The 22,716-nt window shown below is 43.7% G+C and overlaps 1 protein-coding gene across 1 annotated transcript in view; it reads right to left on the bottom strand.

Moving 5' to 3' along the window:
- LOC120849885 (cytochrome P450 3A43) overlaps positions 1-22,716 on the bottom strand; it is a 92,205-nt gene that overhangs the window by 66,080 nt on the left and 3,409 nt on the right. The window lies entirely within an intron of this gene.

Genomic DNA, 22,716 nt, shown 5'->3' with positions numbered 1-22,716 from the left:
ATTGTAAATCGTTGGCGACAATACGTGGAAACAAAAGGAATTTCCTCTGGCAGTCTTGTTTGAATGATATCGCGAAGGTAAGGATTACTTTGGTCTCTAAGGAACATGAAACGCGAAACTATTTGCTTGATGAACACATGTGATAATGACGTTACTCACGCGACGAAAAAGATTATCGCGACATACTTTTTCCCACCCGAACCGCCAGATCAACACAGCAAAGATACGATGTAGTTTTCGCAAGTTTACTCGAGCGCATGCCAAAGCTTGAAGAACGTACCAAAAGTTTGCTACAAAACAAATATTACAAACAGTGGCGCGTGTAACGATAGACGTCTCCCACCCACCCCATTTACCAGCCCTCTCGTGCGTTTCCTTAACTATCGTTGACCGATAGGCGCTACACCTCCTTTTGTAATGCTGTAGTGCAACACCCAGATATTTAGGCGGGGTGGTCATAAAATTTATGTCCTCAAAAACGTCGGGTTTCGTGGCCCATGTAGCGTGCCAGAGGCCACAACACTTCTGCCAGTTAACTGCCGCTCCCGTCAGTTCACAACACGATTCACCTCCCCGCTCAGTTCGGCAATACAACTCTTATCTTTACAAAATATAGCAACATCGTCCACATACGGCAGATGATGTTTTATTATTAAGGGAAAAACTAGAATCTTACTATCTTTATTACATTTCTACAAAACGGCTCTAAATAAATACTAAATAACAATGGAAATAAAGGGCATCCTTGCTTAACAGATGAGTTAACCCTAATACGGGTGTATATTATAATCAACTACTTACCTTTGATTATAAGCTGCGTAGTGCACCCCGTGTATGCCGTTTGAACGAAGCTGATTAAAAGTTCACCTACTCGTACATACTCTAATATTTTGTAAAGTACCTGATGCTGCACACGGTCAAATGCCTTCTCCAGATAAATCTGGAGCATGGCAACCTGATCCAGATCTTCGTCGCAAAGATCTACTATACTCGCCGCGACGTGAACATTTGTTAAAATGGACCTTCCTTTAATTCCACATGTCTGATGGTCCCCTACGATTTCACTTACGAAGTTTTGCAATCGGCGGGCTAAAACTTTCATTAATACTTTATAGTCGGCATTGCCAAGTGCTATATGCCTGTAATTCTTTATATTTTTTAACTTGTTTTCGTCGTCCTCCTTAGGAATAAGTACCGTATACGTGTTCATAAATGACGGTCGTAATAGCTTCGTTTCGTATGCCTCAGTTATTACTGCGTCAAGGTGCTTGGCGGTGACATGTTTGTATTTCTTATAAAAAGCTGGCAGTCAAGCCATCAGGATACGGAGATTTTTTTGCCGGCAGTTCGTCAATCGCTTTCTCGATCTCGCCCACGCTAATCTATTCTTCTAGCCGCTCCTTTATCTCGTCGCTTAGTCGTAGCATCACCTTAAGACAATCGGCAAGCTGCAAGTCACTCCCGTGTCTTTTGTGCGCGAAGAGGTTGCAATAATATTCAGTAAGTGCCTTTTCTATGACATCGGGACGACTGCTCAATAATCCACCATGTCCTATTACTACATTTTTTTTCTTTTTCACATATTTTGCCTCGGCACTTAATGCCCGTTTTTTTGGTTGTTCACCAAGAATGTATTTCTCGGCGCGAGCATGTATCAGACCACCTTTATATTTATCTGCTTCTATTTACGCAATATTGTCCTTGACTTGCTTAAGCTGGGCCTCAAACCCTCCCTCATTTTCGCTTTCCAGGTGACATAGTCTGCGGAGGACATCCTTTAGCAGCTTTTCCTCGGCCCTCTTTCAATAGGCAAGCATGGCGGAACGTTTCATAGCACATAATTTCATCTCGCGTTTAAACCACTCCCATCGCTCGCTCACGCTGACACTTTCATTCAGCATCCTACTGATTAATTTATCCACCATCTAGTTAAAAATTCATCTTCGAGAAGGCTGTTGTTAAGTTTCCACAGATCCTAACAAAAACAAGATTTCATATTTTTCCCTTCCACAACAAAAGACACCAGTGCATGGTCAGAAAAGAAAACTGGCAACACAGTGTACTCATCAAAACCAGTTAAAAGTTCAATTGACACATATACTCTGTCAAGGCGAGCATCACTCGTGGACTGAAAATGCGCGAACCATAAATTTGCGTAATTTCTTTGATAATCCGAAACATCCTGTAAGGTAAATTCCGTTGTCATTTCGATTAAAATTCTTGTGCTACTATGGAGTGTCGTGTTTGCTAGAACGATCCCTCACGTCACTAACGCAATTGAAATCCCCTAACATCAGAAGTTTTCGTTGACAGTCTAAAAATGGATAAATGCGCTCAAAAAACCTTCTCCTTGCATTTGTTTCGTTCGGCGCGCACAGATTTATTATTCTATACTAAACATTGTTGATACTGCAATCAGAAATAACGAACCGACCATCACTGTAACTATCACTGATTTGACATGTGCATTTAAAGGTTTCCTTAAAAACAACATACAACCTCCGGATACGCCGTTTGCATGTGACACACAAACTTCGAAACTGCAAAAATGACGCCGCCAGAAGTGCGGTCTCCTCCTCGCTTTCTACCTTGGTCTCCTGAATCGCGAGGGCGTCAATGCCATTGTGGATTAGGAGCCTTTTCACCTGGTATCGTTTACGTCGCGAGGCAAAGCCTCGGACGTTGAGCGTATCTACCTTCAGCATATCGACAAGGTTAGGCGTCCTCGCGGGTCATGTTCTTGCCTAGTCTAGAGCAGGGTATCGGAACAAAACGAAAACCAAAAACGAAAAACGAAAAAAACGATATTTTTTGGCGGAACGGAAACGTAATCGAAACGTTATTTATTATTTTGTTCCGGAGTGAAACCGAAAAATTTTCTTATCGGTTTTCGGTTCAAGGGAAAGTATCAGGTATTTCAGTAATTCGTTTCACGCAGCGAAAAGACTGCCGTTGGTTTGTACCATAATTAAAGAGAAGACAAGCAAGCCATCGCCCCCGCGTCTAAACTCCGGGCGAACAAGCATAGCAAAAACAAAGACAAAAAATACAACGAGAAACAAAAAACATGACGCAAGGCGCCATTGCTTCCCACCAATGAGAGCGCGGTGACGCGACGCCTCCACACGCTCGCAATGCTCTCCTTGGCACATGCGCCCTCTCCCTCCATGCTTTCTTCGGACGACACAGACAGACAACAGATCACGGCAAGCGCGGGAAGTTTGTGACCCGGCGTCGCCGGCGTTGTAGAAGTCCATCTTTTGTTTTTCTACGGATACGGCAGTCTGAGACTCTGTTGCAAAAGTGTACTTCTTCATCCCTATGGGCCTTCAGGGCCTTTTCGGCGCTGAAATTTATTTTATCGGACCAGAGGTCCTGCCTTTCACCGAGCACACTTGATGACGCGCTGCTTCTGAGATCATGCTCGGTGCCTTGATCATGATCTCATTCTCAAGGCAATGAACATGATCTCAGAAGCAATGTCGTTTCCGCGGATTCCTCTGGAGCGCCTGAGTTATCTATTTTTGTGTAAAAATAAACGTTACGTTCCTTTTAATTTTTGTTGCGATTTTTTTTTTTTTTTTTTTTTTATATAGAAAGAAACCGTTACGAACCGTTACGGAGCATTATTTTTTCGTTCCGGAGCGGAAACGGAACGGAACTTTTTTGTATGGAACGAAAATGAAAACGGAACGAAAAACATTTCGTTCCAACACCCTGGTCTAGAGAACCTCACCATATGATGATTCAGTGCCGCGTCAGCCGGTCGGCTTCTCTGGGCCTCTGGGATCGGGCGCAGGGCTTGGTGATAGCTTTAGCGTCGGTTTCCGTCTGTGCGGCACCGTCTTCGCTGGCGGCTCCGAGAAGCTCGAGACATTGCTGCCCTTGAACAAATCCGGGTCCTGCTCTAGTGGCCGCTTTATGTTCAGCGCGCTGGCGTCAGCCATGTGGACCTCGTTGGTGTGCTGCGCCTCGGTTTCCTCCGTCTGCGTCGTTTTGCTTGGCGGCACTGTCACCTCGTCCTTGCTCGAAGTCGCCTCTTTAGGTGTCGTTTCGGTCACGTTGAACGGCGCAGTGCTAGTCAACGTCAGTGGACGCTGACACGGGTCGGACAGCGTCACTCTTTGCCATGCCATCCGATGCCTCGCTGGCGCGAGCCGCCCCCTCGTTCGCCACCTCCGCAACTGCCTCGTCCTTGACGAGCTCGGCGTCAGCTTCGCCTCCACCGGGGCCTGTGGCCGTTGCATACGTCCTCACACAGTGGTCTGCGTCGTGACCGAACCGCTTGCAGGTTTCACACTTCGGCAGCCGGCACTCCCGGCGGATTTGACCGATTCGCTTGCAACGCAAGCAGAGCGGTGCCCTGCCCTGAGCCACAACTAGCGCCAAATGTCCGGCGATCTTCAGCTGATGCGGCAGGTCATCTAGGCTGACACCGGGCTTGAGCCGAATGACGGCAGTACGCGTCATCGACCCGCAGCCCGTAATGCCCAGCACCCCCCACTTCTCAGTCCCGACCTTGATGACCTTGCCATAAGGTGAAAGAGCGACCCTCACCTCATCGTCGGGAACGTGGAAAAGCAGCCAGTGCAGCTTGAGCCGGACGTCCCCGTTCCCACGGGTCGATGACTAGGCAGCGCGTTCCCTTCTTGACAAGGTCACCCTCCGCGAGAGCTCTCCGCTTGCCCTCCGATGACTTGAAAGTCACGGCCCAGACGTGGTTTATCTGGTACGCCCCCAAGGCGAGAACCTCGGGATGCAATACCAGTTGGCCCAGGGTGTCGCGGAAGTCCTCGATACGGTACGGGCGCCCACGGACGTCGGCATGCAGTAAATCGAGGTTCAATACCGCAGAGCCAGTTGGCAGTGGAGGCAGGATCATCTGATAGTCCGATGTGTCAGGGTCATGCCTATCACCACGGCCCGGATGGGCCGCTATCGCCACTCCGGAGGAGTTCATGATTCGCCGTCCGCTCACTTCGAGTGCCGGAAGAAGAATCAGGCCACGTGTGGCGCTGCGTACTTGATCAGCTGTGCGCGCGGCAATATCATCCCATTTCGCTTGGTAACCACGAAAGCTAGGACTTTCAAAAGTTGGGCCTTCACATCACCAACGTGTTCTGGTTCTATGCTATCGGAATATGTAAAAATGTAATAATTGGGATGTAATATGACTTCACGGTGTGCCAAGATAAAGGAGGTATTCACGGTCGTTTCACCAAATCTGAGCACGTGTGACAAGTGCTGATTGATCACTATATATCCACTGTGATCCAACTGCAACACTGAGTTTTGTATAAGGGCTACGACGAAGCAGGATTTTTGAGCAAGGGAGTTTGAGTGTAGATTGGTATGCTTTGTTTACCACGTCAAGGAGGTGTTCTACCGATTCGTGAAAGCCTTCGAGGATCTCAATTTGTTCCTTATCATGACGTGTTTAATCCTTGTCAGGTCGATCTGAACCTCTTTATCGAACATCTCTTCCTCTACGGGACGGCCTTCCAAAGGCTGACCTATACCAAATTTTTTTAATAAAAAAGCGAGTTTTTTGGTTAAAAGAGGCGGCATGGGCAAACCATTGTTTCCCTTTAAGGTTATGGAATAACAGCTTTCTTTTTGATCGAGGCTCGTTTTGAGATCAAAACATTCAATCAACCCACTTCTCGACAACGACGTCGCTAAACTCGTCGAGCACAACTTTGTGCCCGAAGTTTGCAGAACGCGCAAATTGGACTCTCGCGATGCTGACGTCGCGCCGAACAAGGTGTCAATCATTAGAACACTCATTTCTTTGAGAGCGGCAGAATGTAGCAAAGTTCATCGGGGCGCGCGTGCAGCGCGTGAGGGGCGCGAGGAGCCCGCTGATTGAACGGCTTCGCTGATGACGTAGCGCCCGTTTGTCCCTACATGCCTACGCCAAGCTAAAATTAATGCATTGCAGATTGTGCCTAGGCGACCTGTTGACACTCCAAATCCCTCCAAAGTTTGTGTAAAAAAAAAGTGATTAAAAACCTCTTTTTCAAAGTTATCGCTGACGCCAAAGTGACGTTCCCGAACTTTGCCAGAGCCGGGGTTTGAGCTCGAAATCTTCGCTTCGGATCGAGGCGAAGTTAAACTTTGTCAACATGGTGCTGCCGTACGCTGCGGCCGAGCTTTCTTTTTGCGTTTTGCCGACAACATACTCACTCTAGCCGATCATGTTTTGGCTTGGTGAGCATCAGGAGCATAAGTGGACGGTAGCGATCACGTGACACAAGTACCGCTAGACTCATCTACATCAGCGCTTCAAGCGGCTCTAATCGCCACCATCTTCGGTCCAGCAAACAACTGCTCATTGAACAAGCGTTTACGCGCCGTCTTTTCCACGCGGTTACCGACGTCAAAAACAACGAGGCTGTGTAGTTAGTGGCACAGTGCCTGCTTGTTGCGCTTTCGGGTGTAGCAGGAGGTCGGAAAATGGAAAGAGACTCTTCCGGATCCTGCTTGGAAAGAACGCAACTGCAAGACGGAGGGAGAAGGCTTGGCTGGCCATAGTAAGACCGAAAGATTATGAGCCCACCGCAACAAGCAAGCTTTGTGAGGTGAGGGCCGATTACAGCTAGTTCATTCCGCGTATCGCAGAATGAACCAGCTCCTTCAATACGCTCCAATGCATGTCACTATTGTCTTCATACCCCCGTCGACGCGTGGACCCAAGATGGCGGCGCATGGTTTCGGCTTCAGCGCCGTGCCGCGGTTCTAGAACGAACCTTCGGAGTTTCGTTATTCTGGGAACCCATGCAGTGGCTCTAGTACTAACAATTGACCGAACCCCACGTTTCATCCAGAGTTGTACGTAATCCGTTACAAGCAACGAAATTACTTGTAATCCCTTACTTTTATCGGTAATTTAGTAACGGAATAATTACATAGTTTCTAGAGTAATTCTGAAGTAATTCCCGTACATATGTACGTAACGGATTACTTGCAATTCGTTACATTTTGTTCACGAACCCCCCCTCCCCCCCTTCCCCCGTTCTAAGGAAAGGTTGTTTTAATTTTCGTGAAGTCGACGGCAGTGACACTGTCACGCCATTGACCAGCGCAAAGGGGGGCTTGGCACTCCTCAGTTCCCCAAAGCCTTTCTTTACAACACCAAGCCCCTGAATCTATCTTCTAGACACTAACAACAATGTCAGAAAACTCAAATAGGTATTTCTAAAAAAAAAAAGAAGAAAAGAAAAAGATAGAGGGCAAGCTATATCCGTGTTTTTTAACGCTTTTTGTTTTTTCTTTGCGATCGAGGACGTGGAGAGGAGGACACCAACTGATTGTGTGCCTCTTCGAGAAACAATGTCCTTCTTGTTTATAGTGACTACGACAATTTTAATAATGTCACAACAGGAGAGGACGCTCCGTCTACCCTAAAATCCACTAAAAGAGATGTGATAATACGAGAAGGTGTTATTGCCACAAGCCTCCTTGTTCGTTGATGCCCACACTTATCATCGTCTCTCAAAAAACCGGATGCATTTTTTTTTTGCTTCTTCCGCCTTATTTGACCCTGTCTTAAGGGGCACTCAAGTGGTTTTTGGTGAAGCTACGTTTTAGTGTGATGGCGTTAAGGAAGTGTCAGTGAATGAGTATCTTCAGTTTTAGAAGGCAGAACCGCATATTGATCACGCTGGAATAAAATACGTGCGGACTCTTCTGTTCCTGCGCCGACCAATCAAATTATCGTTTGTTTGAAAATTTTGGCGGCCTTTGTAAAGTTTCGCTAGAGAAACAATTTTCAGTTCATTTAGGGCCGGTTGCACCAACGCCGCTTAGCGCAAAGCGGAGCTTAGCCGGGAACTTAAGCTAAGTTTTGGTTTTGTTCGGTTGCACCAAACTCGCTTATCGCTAAACCCAGCACTAAACTACGCTTAACTTAAGCGCTCAACATTGGGCGCTTAGTTTTTGGTTGTTGCTTAATCCTGGATTAAAAACATGGCGGCTGGTTTGTGGCTGTCGACGCGGTGAACGAAATTGGTTGTACAAAGTGTTTTAGGCTACAACAGCGTGAGAGTTTCGACAGAATGACCTTCGATTGTGACAAGGATGCAAAATATCGTCGCGTGAAGTGTTTATCGACCCCTGTTTTCAAGTTGGCTCTCCACTTTCAGTGCGTGTTAGCCCCAACCGAGATACGTACGGAGCTGTGGGGCTCTGTGTGGGGCTCACGTCTGTCTTCGCGTTGGTTATTCTGTCCACGACCAACTCTATTGATTCTGTCAACGAGCTTATTCGTATGTACTTTCTGATTTTCGCATAACTGTAACGTATTGTTATTTACCACTTTGTTTATTTCTGCTTGCAACGCATATCCTTCAATCCGATCAGCGCGTTGAATAGTGGCAGTACATGATCTCGGCGATCAGCTGATTCTCGACACCTCTGCCGTTTGCATCAAATTGCGGCGCTTTTAAATAATGAAATAGCAAAAATTAAATTTTTGTCGTTTTCTGAGTTTCGAAACAATCTTCAGTGAATGTTCCTTGTCTCGCGAGTAGAATCTTGGCTTCAGAAAACTGTATCGTTTCATAACCGTAACTTTTCTGGTGATCGCGCTTTTTAGGAATATTTTGGCGACGACAAACCGTAACGACTACAATACGAGATTCGTTCAGCGCTGTAATGGGGCAGGCTGGGGCCGGTGATGCGAAGAGACGACCGTTCTCATCGGCATGATGTGATGTACTAGTGGGAGTTTTCGTACTTCGAAGTCTGCCGCCGTCTATTTGTATGAACTCCAGATCTGCCTATATCACTCGCGAACGAGCTTCTGGTTCTCTATCAGCAGAAAATTAAAGAAAGAAAAACGGTTCTGGGTGACCTTTGGATGTTCGAAAATTGACAGTTTGTATGGTCATCAAGGGATCTATCTACCAGTAGTATCGCTTTGGTGTATTGGTAGTTATACCTTCTTTTCCCTTCACTGAAACAAAATATACGTAGTTCCATTACCAAAGGGTTTGACACAATCAAGCCATTTAAAGGTGTCATTTCTGTGGTGACTGCACACCCCTTTCTATTCAGTCACCAACGGTAGAACATGCCGATCTCAGTTGCGGTAGGCGCACTGTGCAGAAAAAGTTGGACCACCAGCTGTTGATCGGAAGCATTCTGGTACAGTATCCAAATCACTGGATAGCAGCATTGTTTTTAACAAATGGGCGTTTAAGGCAGATGTTGAAAGAGATCAGGTTTGGTCTTTTCCTGTGAGATGAAGGCTTCGTTTGCTTACACGACATCATGACACTAGTTGCAGCACCAGAGACGATTGCCTTAGGGAGGAAAGACAGGGCTCATGTTTGCATCTTAATGTTGGTGGTTAAGACCCCCCTTGAAAACAGTTGCATGCTGTGACTATCACATGCATTAAAGTTTTGTTCAACATCCCTTCAACTATGTGCTCCCATTTTGTATGCTTAAAATGCTGTGTGCAGTGGCACAGGCAGGGGGGTAGTTTGAAAGGTCAAACCTGCCCCCCCCCCCAAACTCCCTCTCTGAAATCATCACTTTTTCTTTTTTTTTGTTAGTAAAGCAAGACACATATTAAAGGACTACCACCCGAAGGTTTGGGACGGCTGTGCCTGTATCCGTCAGTCGTACAGTACATTGACTACTATACGCAAATATGAAAGAAAGCCCCCCCCCCCCAAATATAATTCCTGCTACACCAGTGGCTGTGTGTATGCATACATAGACATATCCACCTTATGGAAGGGAAGTAGGATGTAGAGAAATGGCTGTTTTCCTGATTTCAAGTTCAGCCTGACAACTGGACACTGCACTTTCTGGCATTGTGGCAACAACAATTCTTCATAACATGGTGCTTGAACTAATCGAAGCAGTACATCCTGTGGATCTGAAGCTGTAAGGCATTGTTGTGTTTTCCTAGCTATGCCAAGCGAACAGTCACCTTGCACGCTCTGATAAGAGCAACACTAAGACCATTCTCATCAACTGTGTGTTTACAACAAGCCTAAGTGCTCCTAGGCATTGCTTCAAAATGCTGACTGGGTATCATGAGCAACACCATCCTTTGACAAGTTTTCTGGTCAACAAGTGGATGCTCTGTATTGTAGAGAATCATGTTTACCTTTAGTTTTTATTAATTTCACAACTAGCTTTTTTATAAGTAATACATTTTACTGTATTCATGTATAATGGGGCAGCTTCTGCAGTCGTATTCTCCTACAATTCATTTGTGCGAGTGGTCTGGTACATCATTTGCACTGTTGTCACTGTCCCTAATCTCATTTTGTAATTGATAGACCAGAAGCCCAAGCTGGGCTAGTCTCATATTTGCAACAAGGAAGTGGTGGACTTAACACTTTGCCACCCTAGGCAGTCTAAAAGTGCCGCCTCCCCCTACACTCGCATAGACATACATGCGCACAGATTGTTTCACCCCAGTTCTAGGGTATTCCTGATGGTGGTTACCAACAGCCCCTCTGTAACAACTTGTATAAGGTTGAAGTTACTATGGTCTACAATGCCGACTAACGATGAGATGCACAAAAGTTTGAACTTGGTTGTAGTAAAGTAATTTTTGATGCATTTCAAGCACAATGAAAATTGTTTGTTGGTGCAGTACCCCACAGACAAGCAGAGCAGCACAAAACATATCAGTCAGGATGAAGTCGACAATTCTCTTTATGAAGGCGTCTACTCCTATCAATATCTTCTAGTAATCATTGGTCAGTGTCTTCTCCATTCTCTGGGTTTTTCTTCTGGATCCGTGTTCCTTTGATTACATGAAGTTTCGTATATCTGAATCACATACTTGCCTAGAGCCACTCTTCAAAACTTGGCACCCACCCGCTTCTACCTAAACTGCTGCCGTAAACAACTACTTACTTTGCATGCTTTGAGCTCTAATAATGCGGCTGATACATTTAGAAGAATTGATAATAGTTCAATTGAGCTGTTTCATTCTAAGGTATCGAATATAAACTGGGAGTCGGTAGTAGCTGAAAGGGAACCAAATAAATCATAAGGTATATTTTTGGACCTCCTACAAAAGTGTTATGAGGAGTCATTTCCATGGCAAGAGTTTAAAAAATATATAAAGTCCAAAAAACCTTGGATCTCAAGTCAGTTATATAAGCGTATAAAAGAGCGCAATAAATTATATGATAAGTTCGTCAAGACAAGAGATATCTCAATATTACAGGAATTTAGGAAAGTGAGGAACAAACTCAATGCTGATATCAAGAAAGCTAAGGCTCAATACTACAAAAATAAGTTTAATGCAATATATAACAATCCGCGGAAAGTCTGGCAAGCCGTAAATGAACTTTCTTCTAGGCCTTGTGCACATGCTCCAAAAGAACTTACAATCGAGCGGGTTACTTACTCGGGTCAGTCTCTTGTAGATAAATTTAATTCCCACTTTCTAGAATCCGGTTCTTCTACTATGCCCTCAGCGAGAACGCCTACATGTTAGTCTTATGTTGGATACCCTTTACATAACTCAGCATTTCTGGCACCTACCACTGAACTAGAAATAACTACTATCATTAAATCCTTAGGGAATAGCGGTGCCTGTGGAGAAGATGGGCTATGTTCTAAGCCAATCAAAGCAGTTTCCTCTTTCGTATCTACTCCGCTTTCGCATATCTGCAACCTTATTTTAAGTACCGGTATCTTTCCAGAAAAAATGAAAATAGCGAAAGTCTTTGTGATCCATAAAGGTGGTCCCCAGAATAATATGAATAACTATAGACCAATATCAGTACTTCCAGTCTTTTCTAAAGTAGTGGAACGCGTTATTTACAAACGTTTAAGTGATTTCTGTAATAAACATAATATTATTACAAACAACCAGTATGGTTTCCAGGTAAATCAACTGGAATGGCACTGCTAAATATCAAAAACAAAATCATAGACAATATTGAAAATCAGTGCTATACTCTGGGTGTTTTTTTAGATTTCAGGAAGGCCTTCGATTCTATAAAACACGACATCCTACTTCGAAAGTTACCGCTGTATGGAATAAGAGGCAGTGCGCTAAACTTGATAAGCAGTTACATGACCTCACGTTTTCAATATACCGTCCTCAATGATATGCACTCTCCTTTAGCAAAAATTCGATACGGTGTGCCGCAGGGGTCGATTCTCGGGCCATTACTTTTCCTTCTTTACATCAATGATATAGTAAACATCCCACAAACACCTAACATAATTTTATATGCAGATGATACGAATGTATTCTTTACTGGTAGCTGTTTGGATAGCATAGAAAGAGAAACAAATAATTGGCTGGAGCAACTTCATTTATGGTTAGGCTCAAACCAGTTAGAGCTGAATACGGCAAAGACTAAGTACATTATTTTTAGAGCAAAAAATAAGCCCATAACTAGCGAAATTAGTATATCTTTTCAAAACTCGAATATTGAACGCGTGGAATCCTTTAAATTTCTTGGTGTTCGTTTTCACGAAAATCTATACTGGACTTGTCAAGTGAACGAACTCCGAAGGGATATTTCTAGATCAATTGGTTTAATTTGTAAGCTAAAATACCTTCTTCCAGCCTGGTTAAAAAAAAACGGTATATATCTCTGATTCACTCGAGGCTGCATTACTGTTTATTGGTCTGGGGGACGACTACAGCAAGTAATATTAAGCAATTATTTACATTGCAAAAACGCGCAGTTAGGTTAATTGATAATTTGCCTTGGACTGAATCGACTTCCCCTAGCTTTATTAAACATGGAATATTAACGTTAGACAATCTTTTTTGCCTAAAGGTCGCAATTTCAGTTCATACTCAAATAAACACGAATCGCGCAATATTTTACGAAACATATTTATTTAAGCAAACAAATTACAATTTGAGACACCAGCAGTTTTCAAAACCTAAAATAAGAACTAATTACGGTACACAAAAAATATCCTACCAGATACCCGATCTTCTTAACAGAAATTATTGTGTATTCGAATTAGCCCAGACAATAGCGTCCGTGTTTCTTTTCAAAAAATACCTTACGGTGTACTTCAATGTGCCTAGTGTGTATTCCTAGTATAGTTCACATCAAAATAGATTGTACATTTTTTGAGTGTCATATTTTTATCTTCTCAGATATTGTTTTATTCTTTATTTATGCTGTTTTTGATTCATTTCCTGTGCCCTGCTGCTGAGTGCTGTAACGGGGGTTGGGGACCTAGTCAGGTGATTCGTTTTCGCCTTTTGTCCCAACCTCCCTGACAGTTGTGTCAAAAATAAAATAAACAAACAAACAAAATATTGATAAGTTTTTCATTGGAGATCGGAACTTTAAAGAAAAACAGGAAGCAACTGGGATGGAGCACTAGATTGTCAACGTTGTAAGTGCTTGCTTCAGTTTTTCTTGGTGTTTCACCTATTGCTGGTGTTTTGCTTGTCTCTAGGCTATCAGTTGTTTGTCTCGGTCTCTTCCTGTAGCTGTTAATAATTCCCTAACCATATAGTAAAAATAATGTTAGAAATACCATAGGTTTTTCTTTTTATTTTCAACGGAGTAGTCAGCAACTGTTAGGAGAATCCATTAGTTTATTGGAACTAGGAAATATCTGAAAGCTGTGAAAGTGAAAATTGGGTTCATACTGAGCTTAGAAGCACATAAGATTGTTATCAATAGGTGATGGCATGAAGGCCAAACTGCATATACAAAGTCCAATGTGGCACAGCCCAAACCTATAGTCACAGTATTTTACTCATACCTACAAGCCTCTAGTAAAAGTGACGAGTGTGGGGAATATGCTAATGTAGGATACCATCTTGAATGGTACAATAATGAATTCAGCATTCATATGTGTACCTAGAACCACACCGTATCGGAATCATATTCACCCTGTGGTCAGTGTACTGTGCCACAGCATATATGCCATGGCCCCCTCGGTACACATGTTACCACACGCTGTTCAGTATCGTAGAAGCTAACAATCGTTAGGTAATCAGGTCCTTCAATATATTCCATTTCATTATTAAAATTAAATATAATTTTCACCAATGGAATGTGCTTTGTTGCAATGCACAAGTGTTGTGTGGTGAAGTAGGCATAAAGAAAATACCCTACATTGGCCCACAACGTTTTTTGGCAATGCAGTGGAGGGTACAGGCACGCGTTCCCTCTCCCATTTTGAGCGCTGAATAAAGCTGTGCGCGGGCTCTCCTCCTCTTCACTGCATTGCCAAGAAAAGTTGTCGCCGAGTATAGAGTGTTTTCATGATACCTACTTCACCACACAACACTCGCGCATTGCAACAAAGCATGCCCCAGAGATAAAAATTCGATTTAATATTTATAATGAAATGGAATATAGTGAAGGACGTGATTACCTAATCTAAGGAGCCGACCTAGTGCTTGTGAGAGGTGGCCCGCTCCGGGCCACCTCAAACTACCTCCCTCATATACCTGTAATAAAGTTTTTCAGACAGACAGAGAGAGTACTGTATTTTAGTATTTTGGCTGCAGTTCGCATTTCAATAGATATTTGTGCTTAAATTACTCTTGGCTAATAGCTCGGCACTAGCCCGAGTCATGCCTTGCTTATTCAAACTTTTGATCGTCAAATTGCTTACGGAAGTGATTTGCATAATTAGCAAAAACACAAAATGTTCACGAAGGCTGATTTGGGCATCTTAATTATATATTTGGGAAAATAATTTACTAGGTAAGGGGTCGGCAACCTGTGGCCCACGGGCTAGCAGAACGATAATCACTCATCTAGTACACAGAAGATCGGAAGGTCACGTTTGAAAGTTGCATGTAAAAACCCCAAGTTAGCAGTCGTGCTGCATATGGAAGGTTTGGCCTCTACAGTGGTGACAGAAACCATCTAATTTCATAGCTGAGTGACTCAACATTCTCTGAAGATTAAACATCCAATTTGATTTTGACGTTTATGATCATAATAAAGTCAAAGTAGAGAAGTTTGAATCTATAGAAAGATATAAAATGTATATGTAGTGGATAGGACCATACAAGGATGCCTTGGTATAAATTCTATATATATTCAGTTACCAAAATTGGCTCATGAAATAAAGAAATCGAGAGATATGTATGGTCAGAGCCAGAATATAGGTGCTAAAAAGGATTCATGTTATACGACAGTGATTAAAAAATTATTAGCACTTCTGTTATCTTGAACCTAGAGTTGGTCACTCTGTCTTGTCAGCCCTTTTCGTACAAGGTTGCTGTCTCTACGGTCACTGCTGTGAAGGCAGTTGTGACTGTGTGGTAGTTGATATCTATCAAAACCTTTGTGCACACTATATCATGGAAATGTTTTGTTGAAAAGAAGTGTGTTTGAATGGGTAAAGAAGTTATATGAAGGATCCACAAGTGTCAGCCATAACGGAGCTTATGCCCGTGCATGTCGACGACTGATGACGACAGTGAGCGTGCTTGTGAGCTCATTCTGCCTGATAGACGAGTGGCAGTAAAAGATGATAAATAATTTGCGAATCAGCCAAGGGTTTTTGCATGTCATAATTCATGGCAGGCTTGGGTTTTTAAACATTTTTACCTAAATAAAATCTACAGGCATGAATCATTCTTAATCACCCTTGTATTTAAGATTTTTCCTCTTTTTTTCTTCAGTTTATTATTGACAGATTTACTGCTCCCACCAGAGAGCATGGATGCTAGATTGTGCTTTGCCATTTCTGAATGGTGTTCTCTTTCAATGAGTCAGGTTTTTGTTTTAGGCCAGTGATTTTCGGAACCTGCAACCTCTTCCCTATAGATAGTTGCAACTGCCACAGTGAGAGAAAGGATCAGTATAGTCGTGTTAAGTGCCTCTAGAGGCTGGACATGCTTGAACCATTCTTGTAGCCTCATTTTGCAAGGTGCTGAGACACATCCGCAGGGCATTAAGGGACCTCCAGAGGGCACTAAAATGCTGAGGACTATCACGTGATCGTCGTCGTCCCCAAATCATAGTCAATCGTTGGTCTTCGACAATGCTGTTACGACAAAGATTTCTATCTGGTGACCCAACGTCCCTCCAGACAGCACTGAAGGGATAAAAACTACCACGGGATGGTCGTTATCCTCAGGTTGTAGTCTATCATTGGTCTTAGATGGTACTTTTATAACAAAGTTTTCTATCTGGTGACCCAACTTGCCTCCAGATGGCACTGAAGTGCTGAGAACTACCACGGGATGATTGTCATGCTCCGATTGTAGTCAGTCATTGGTCTTAGACGGTACGTTTACAACAAAGTTTTCTATCTGGTGACCCAACTTGCCTCCAGACGGCACTGAATTGCTGAGAATTAACAAGGGATGGTTGTCATGCTCCGATTGTAGTCAGTCATTCGTCTTAGACAGTACTTTTACAACAAAGTTTTCTATCTGGTGACCCAACTTGCTTCCAGATGGCACTAAAGTGCTGAGAACTACCACGGGATGATTGTCATGCTCCGATTGTAGTCAGTCATTGGTCTTAGACGGTACGTTTACAACAAAGTTTTCTATCTGGTGACCCAACTTGCCTCCAGACGGCACTGAAGTGCTGAGAATTACCACGGGATGGTTGTCATCCTCAGATTGTAGTTACTCATTGGTCTTAGACGGTACTTTTACAACAAATTTTTCTATCTGGTGACCCAACTGGCCTCCAGACGGCACTGAAGTGCTGAGAATTACCACGGGATGGTTGTCATGCTCCAATTGTAGTCAGTCATTGGTCTTAGACGGTACTTTTACAACAAAGGTTTCTATCTGATGACCTAACTTGCCTCCAAATGGCACTGAAGTGCTGAGAATTACCACGGGATGGTTGTCATGCTCCGATTGTAGTCAGTCATTGGTCTTAGACGGTACTTTTACAACAAAGTTTTCTATCTGGTGACCCAACTTGCCTCCAGACGCCACTGACGTGCTGAGAATTACCACGGGATGGTTGTCATGCTTTGATTGTAGTCAGTCATTGGTCTTAGACAGTACTTTTACAACAAAGTTTTCTATCTGGTGACCCAACTTGCCTCCAGACGGCACTGAAGTGCTGAGAATTACCAAGGGATGGTTGTCATGCTCCGATTGTAGTGAGTCATTGGTCTTGGACAGTACTTTTACAACAAAGTTTTCTATCTGATGACCCAACTGGCCTCCAGACGGCACTGAAGTGCTGAGAATTACCACGGGATGGTTGTCATCCTCAGATTGTAGTCACTCATTGGTCTTAGACGGTACTTTTACAACAAAGTTTTCTATCTGATGACCCAACTTGCCTCCAGACTACACTGAAGTGCTGAGAACCATTATGGAATGGTCATCGACCACAGATTGTAGATTCACTTTTAAAATAAAAAGTGTGATCACTTAAAATTATTCATAATTATTTACATTCGAAAATGTAATCCTAACATGGTGCAAACATATAGATGCTTACGGAACTAGATCATGTAAAATTTACTGAAAAGAGAGAGGTTACTTCAATTGATATTACGGATGCAACACTGACATTAAGCACATTAAGTTTCTGGGTAATATCTCACTGTGCTTAGGTGTTTCTGATATTTGGTGGCTTAGCCTGAATTTCCCTTTCCCGTAATGAAACTATACTGAATTTGTACGAACTGCATTCTCTTCAAGACTTGCTACATCACGGTAAAAATCAAGTGAACAAAGCTTAGAGACCGCTAACCTGGGCCGTGGAAAAATAAACTCGTGAAGCTATTCAACGATAGCTGTTAAACAAAAACTGTGTTGAAGAAAGTGTTGGGGGGTTGTTAGCTTATATTTCAATACTTTGGGTGACTGACTGACCAAGCAATATGTTGTAAGCGAGACCTTCAGTGTTATCTAGAAAATAGCCTGATAAGTAGAATTGCAATTGTGTAGTTCGTATAATTCACTTCAAGAGTGTGCAATAAGACAAACCATCAAAGGAAGCTTACATAATTGTTTATATAAGTGTGTGTAACTTTTATGGACAATCAGATCTCTTTAATTACATATACACTACACATGCACATATTCGCATAGTTCAACAAATGTGTTTTTTATGAAATGGTAACTTGAGTTATTTGGTAATTCACAAATAAAGACAACAGTGAGAAAGACAAATATGAAAATAAAAAAAAACACACAGCATGAAGCTTTCAATAAAGGGCGATTCTTTATGTATAAAGCCATAAGAATAAGCAACAACAAGAACTTTATTCCGACTAGTTCAAGCCACCTTTTGAGATGACATACATTGGAGAGTTTCAAGTTCATAATATAAGAGCTTCAGTGACCGAGAAAGCTCAAAATTTTCCCGATTGTGAATGTATTAGCTTGTTTCGTGTACGTCAACAGCCTAGCTACCGCCTCTCAACCTTTTGCAATTTGCAATAAATGCAGTCAAGGTCACAAAGAAGTTACAGGGAAAGTATTGTGTAATATGTCTAGTGCATCCTTCGATTATACCCTAACCAAACAACTAGGGTTTGAGTTATTGGTTTAAGAATCCCAAGGCTGCTCAAACCGGTCACCGTAGTTGCCGTTTTCAGGATATTGGCGTACTGGGGCATTTATAAAGTTGACAAGTAATCTGTGCCCGCGGCGGGACACATCGAGTAAAAAATTCACTTCTTGTTTTTTTGTGAACTCGACAGTGAAACTGAAGTCTGTTTGAGGCTGCAGCGGATGTTCAACGACGGTACAGTGCCGTTCTGTCACCTTTCTGATAGAAACGAGTACGGTCGTTGCAAGGACCTCGCGGCGATCTCTTGACGACTTCTATTCGACGATTTCTAGGCATTTTCGCAGCTGCCGTGGCGAGTTCGTCACTGTTTTGAACTTCATCGGTCTCAGGCATGACTTGATTTTAGTATTCATCTTAACTGCCAACTTATTCTCGACGATGTTTTGTCTTCAGCGACATAGCGAGTGGAGCGTCCTTCTCACGTTCAGTGAGATTTGGGGCCCCCGATCAAAATGTAAGCACGAAAACTACTGTTACTGTCAAGATATTCTGTTATCAACCGATATTAAACACACAATCACAGATGTAAAGAGCGTACATGTTTATTTAAAGCTCTGACTCCTGTTTTTAAAAGTTAAGCGAGAAAATTATTATATTTGAGACCTTAAATTCGTTACTCACCGAAGAAATACAGCGAAAAGCAGACGCCTACGACGCCTACAGCAGCAGTTTTTTTGCTTACATCACGTGATTCCTCTCCGCCAATCATATTCGTCCCTCTTAGCGTTCCCTAGTTTGCTCTGTTTGTCCCTACATTCCCTACGCAAATCCAGCGTTTAGCTAGGGGCGCGTCTGTAAAGCCGGCTTAACGTTGGTGCAACCGGAATTTAAACCCGTGCTTACCTAAGCTCGGTTTAGGGCGCTAAGCCGGCTTAGGAAAGCGCCGCTTTGGGTTAAGGTAAGCGGCGTTGGTGCAACCGGCCCTTAGATATGTTGTGCATGATAATTTCACAAGACGTAAAATTGTTCCCGTTTAGAATACGCGATACTCCAATTATCGTTTCACAAACATGGGACTACGTTTTCTCCTCGCCTTCCCCTGCGGGGGGTGAATTTCCCCTTCACTCGGGATACGCGGAAGCGCACGTATCATGAACTCTTTCTCTCCGGATTTTCGGGAAGTGCGTTCATGTCTCCAGGCCCGTTCATCCGTGTAAATGCGCTATCCTTTACTGTGAATTTTCGTCGTGTGTCGCTATGCACGTAACATAAGAACCCAGCACGTACTAGAATGGAGGATCCACCTACTCGTGCGGCGATGTCGTGGCGGCACTCTCAAGACAGCAGAAACGCCCGTGCCGTCGTGTTTGTTTACTTCGACTACAGTGGTGCTTTCTAAGCATTTGTGTCCTCGAACATAGCCCGGATTTCTTATTTGGCGCATTTTATGCGTGCGCTCAAGTTGAAGGTATTACTGGCGCGTACCGTATAAAGGATGCGAATTTTCACGCGTTTTCATCACCGGAAAAAAGTGATTAGTGTTAGCAATCCTGAACGCTCGCGACGTCTATCTGATCACCAAATCATATTTCTACTTTGCTATACTGCTGCTAAGATTACATCGTCTTTTATAATCGTAGAAAAGGTGTGTGGCGAGATTTGTACCGTTTCACCCTCCGTCCGAGCACAGCGGACGCCAGGAACCATCCCAGCCAATGCGGCGTTGAGGGAGTGTCATGCGACCTTGAGCTCCCTGCGTCGCCCCGCCTTACCGGCAGGTCACGCGACTTTCTCCCGGCGCTGGATCGGCTGGGACGGCTCGTGGCGTCCACTGCGCTCGGACTGAAGGTGGAACGGAGTATACTGGCAAAGTCGTGTATTACCGCTCAATCACACTGTAAGCGGATCCGCGTTCGCAAAGCGGTTGCGAACGCGGTTGTATAAAGATCCAGTACAATTGCACGCGGACTCGATGACATCGAGTGCGCTTGCAATTGTACTGCTTCTTTATACAATCGCGTTCATAACCGCTCTGCGAACGCGGATCGGCTTCCAGTGTGAAGTAGCGGTTAGAGTCGTGATCGTCCAAGACGGCGTACTGCATCTTTTTCTTTCCTTTTTTTTCATCCACTGTACCCTGCAAGCCTATCATGAAAAAAAAAATAATAAAGCTTTAGGCTATAGAAAACTGTCTATATTATGTTTCGGCATTGAGTGGCAGTGCGTCCCCTTTTTAGAGGCGCCGCTGAAACAGCTGACGGTGGCGTAAAAGCGGTCGCCTTGTTGACGACCCTCCACGCGCCTGTTGCAGTGGTTGCAGGTGTGTGTACGCGCGGCGCAGAGCGGTCGGTCGCTCCGGTTGCAACGGACGCAGTCGTAGGTAAGCTCGTTGCACATGTCTGAACCAGCCTTTCCCGGTCTCCCGAGGCGAAAGTCAACGTGGCGACATCGTTTGACATCACGTACCAGAGGTTACGCTGGTATGCCAAACGTTGGTTTGGTTACGACTTGCCCCAACCGCAAATCGAAGAACGCACGTAAAGGTGTGGGTTTCGTCGTCCTCGGAACCCGAACACGACTCCGAACCGCTGCTATCGTCCACATCGCACGTCGGAGTGGCGTCATAGGAAATCATCCCCAGGTCGGCTGTCCGCCGAAGAATTTCAACCTCTAACGGCGTCAGGTCCTCGAGCGTAGAGAACTCCGCCATGATCGAAGCTCGAATGACAAAAACGTTCGGCCGGTGCGGCTACCTCGGGATCACTGCGCGACGGAACATCGTCCAACGCCATTGGCCCGAGATAGTTTTGATATGCGAGCGGTGACCAATGAGAGTGGTTTCGTTTTCGGATGGATCCGAGGTTCGGCGGCCTTTAATCACATTTTTATTTAAAAAATAATCCCCTTAGGACTATACTTTTTTGTTTTTTAGAATAACTTAGGGCGTCTAGATTCAGTTTTGATCATCAAAACACGAACCCAAAAACCACTTGAGTGCCCCTTTAAAAGCTGCTTACTTTTTTGGGGTCCAACTTCTAGGGTTGGCCCACTTTATTTGTGAATTCCAGCCAGGCTATCTCCGTCGCAGTTACCCTTTTCAGCTTTTTGCAAGCACTTCAAAAATGGTATTAGATTTACTTTTTTTTATCTTTGCAGTTTTTTTTGTTTTTTTTACAAGTAAAACATAATGGTGACTGACGTAGACTTGAGATTCTGTGCTTGAGGGGAGATTGAAACTCATGAGTAAGGCCATAGTATGGCTTACTTCTCCGCCCTTCGCTGCCCGTGGCATCAGCGGCGTCTATCTGGAGAACACCGGAGTAAATTGCAATCCGGTCCGTGCTCCGTGCGTTTTTGAACGGCATCAAGAAAGGTACACAGGCAAACGTGCGTTTACATTTCCTTGTTTTAACCGAAAGTTCTAATTTATTGTTGTTATAAATGTCCTGGTGTTTCATTTTTTTTCTTTTCCTTATATTTATATATTGAAAACGTTTTCTTATTTGCTAACGTCTGAATCGAAGCTCGACTTGTTCAGAAGCAAAGGGAGAAAAATATCGAGCCCAACCTTACTTATTATGTATTTATCACCGTATTGTTACAACTATGTTTTGCTTTTGTCTGGCAATATTAGCCGGTATAGTAAGATGTACACAAATCAATTCTTATTTCAGTTTTGGCTAGTCGTATGACGACTTAGACAATAGGAGAGTTTTAGTAGATCATTCCCATTGCTCCGATAACAATATCCAATACTCCACAGCCGCCTTTGCGCTTGCATTATATCGTTTTCAGGTACCGTTATCGCGGGTATTGGAGGTATCGGAATGATCGACTAAAACTTTAAAATATCAGGCAACGGCTTCAACGATGAAGCTTTGCTCTATCTTCGAGGTAAACAGTACTTCCATTGCTTCGCTGAAGAAGCTCAATGCAGAGCATAAAACATTAGTGAGGCACAATATGGCACTCCCATCGAGGGCCTCAGTCCAAAGGGTGTTCAGCGTAGCAGTCTACATCTTTAGTAAGAAATAACGCAAAATGTCTGACGAGACTTTTGGGAGCCAGCTGTTGCTGAAAATACTCAAGGGCAATGAATGGAACAGGTGGCAACAATAAGAACTTGAATAACCCTCTTCCCTTTGTTTCTTACTTGAGGAGAATAATGTTGAAAGTAACGCCACGAAAGTAAAAGATTTCTTTTGGGGGTAACGGTCGCTTTCTTTTATTGGAGGGTAATTGTAATTGTAATTAATTACAATTTAGCTTTGAGTGATTGTAAATGTAATTT

This window comes from Ixodes scapularis, unplaced genomic scaffold (assembly GCF_016920785.2).
Source record: "Ixodes scapularis isolate PalLabHiFi unplaced genomic scaffold, ASM1692078v2 PGA_scaffold6__148_contigs__length_123643588, whole genome shotgun sequence".
In the NCBI taxonomy this organism is placed as follows: Eukaryota; Metazoa; Arthropoda; class Arachnida; order Ixodida; family Ixodidae; genus Ixodes; species Ixodes scapularis.
This window is presented reverse-complemented; position numbering and strand designations above follow the sequence as displayed.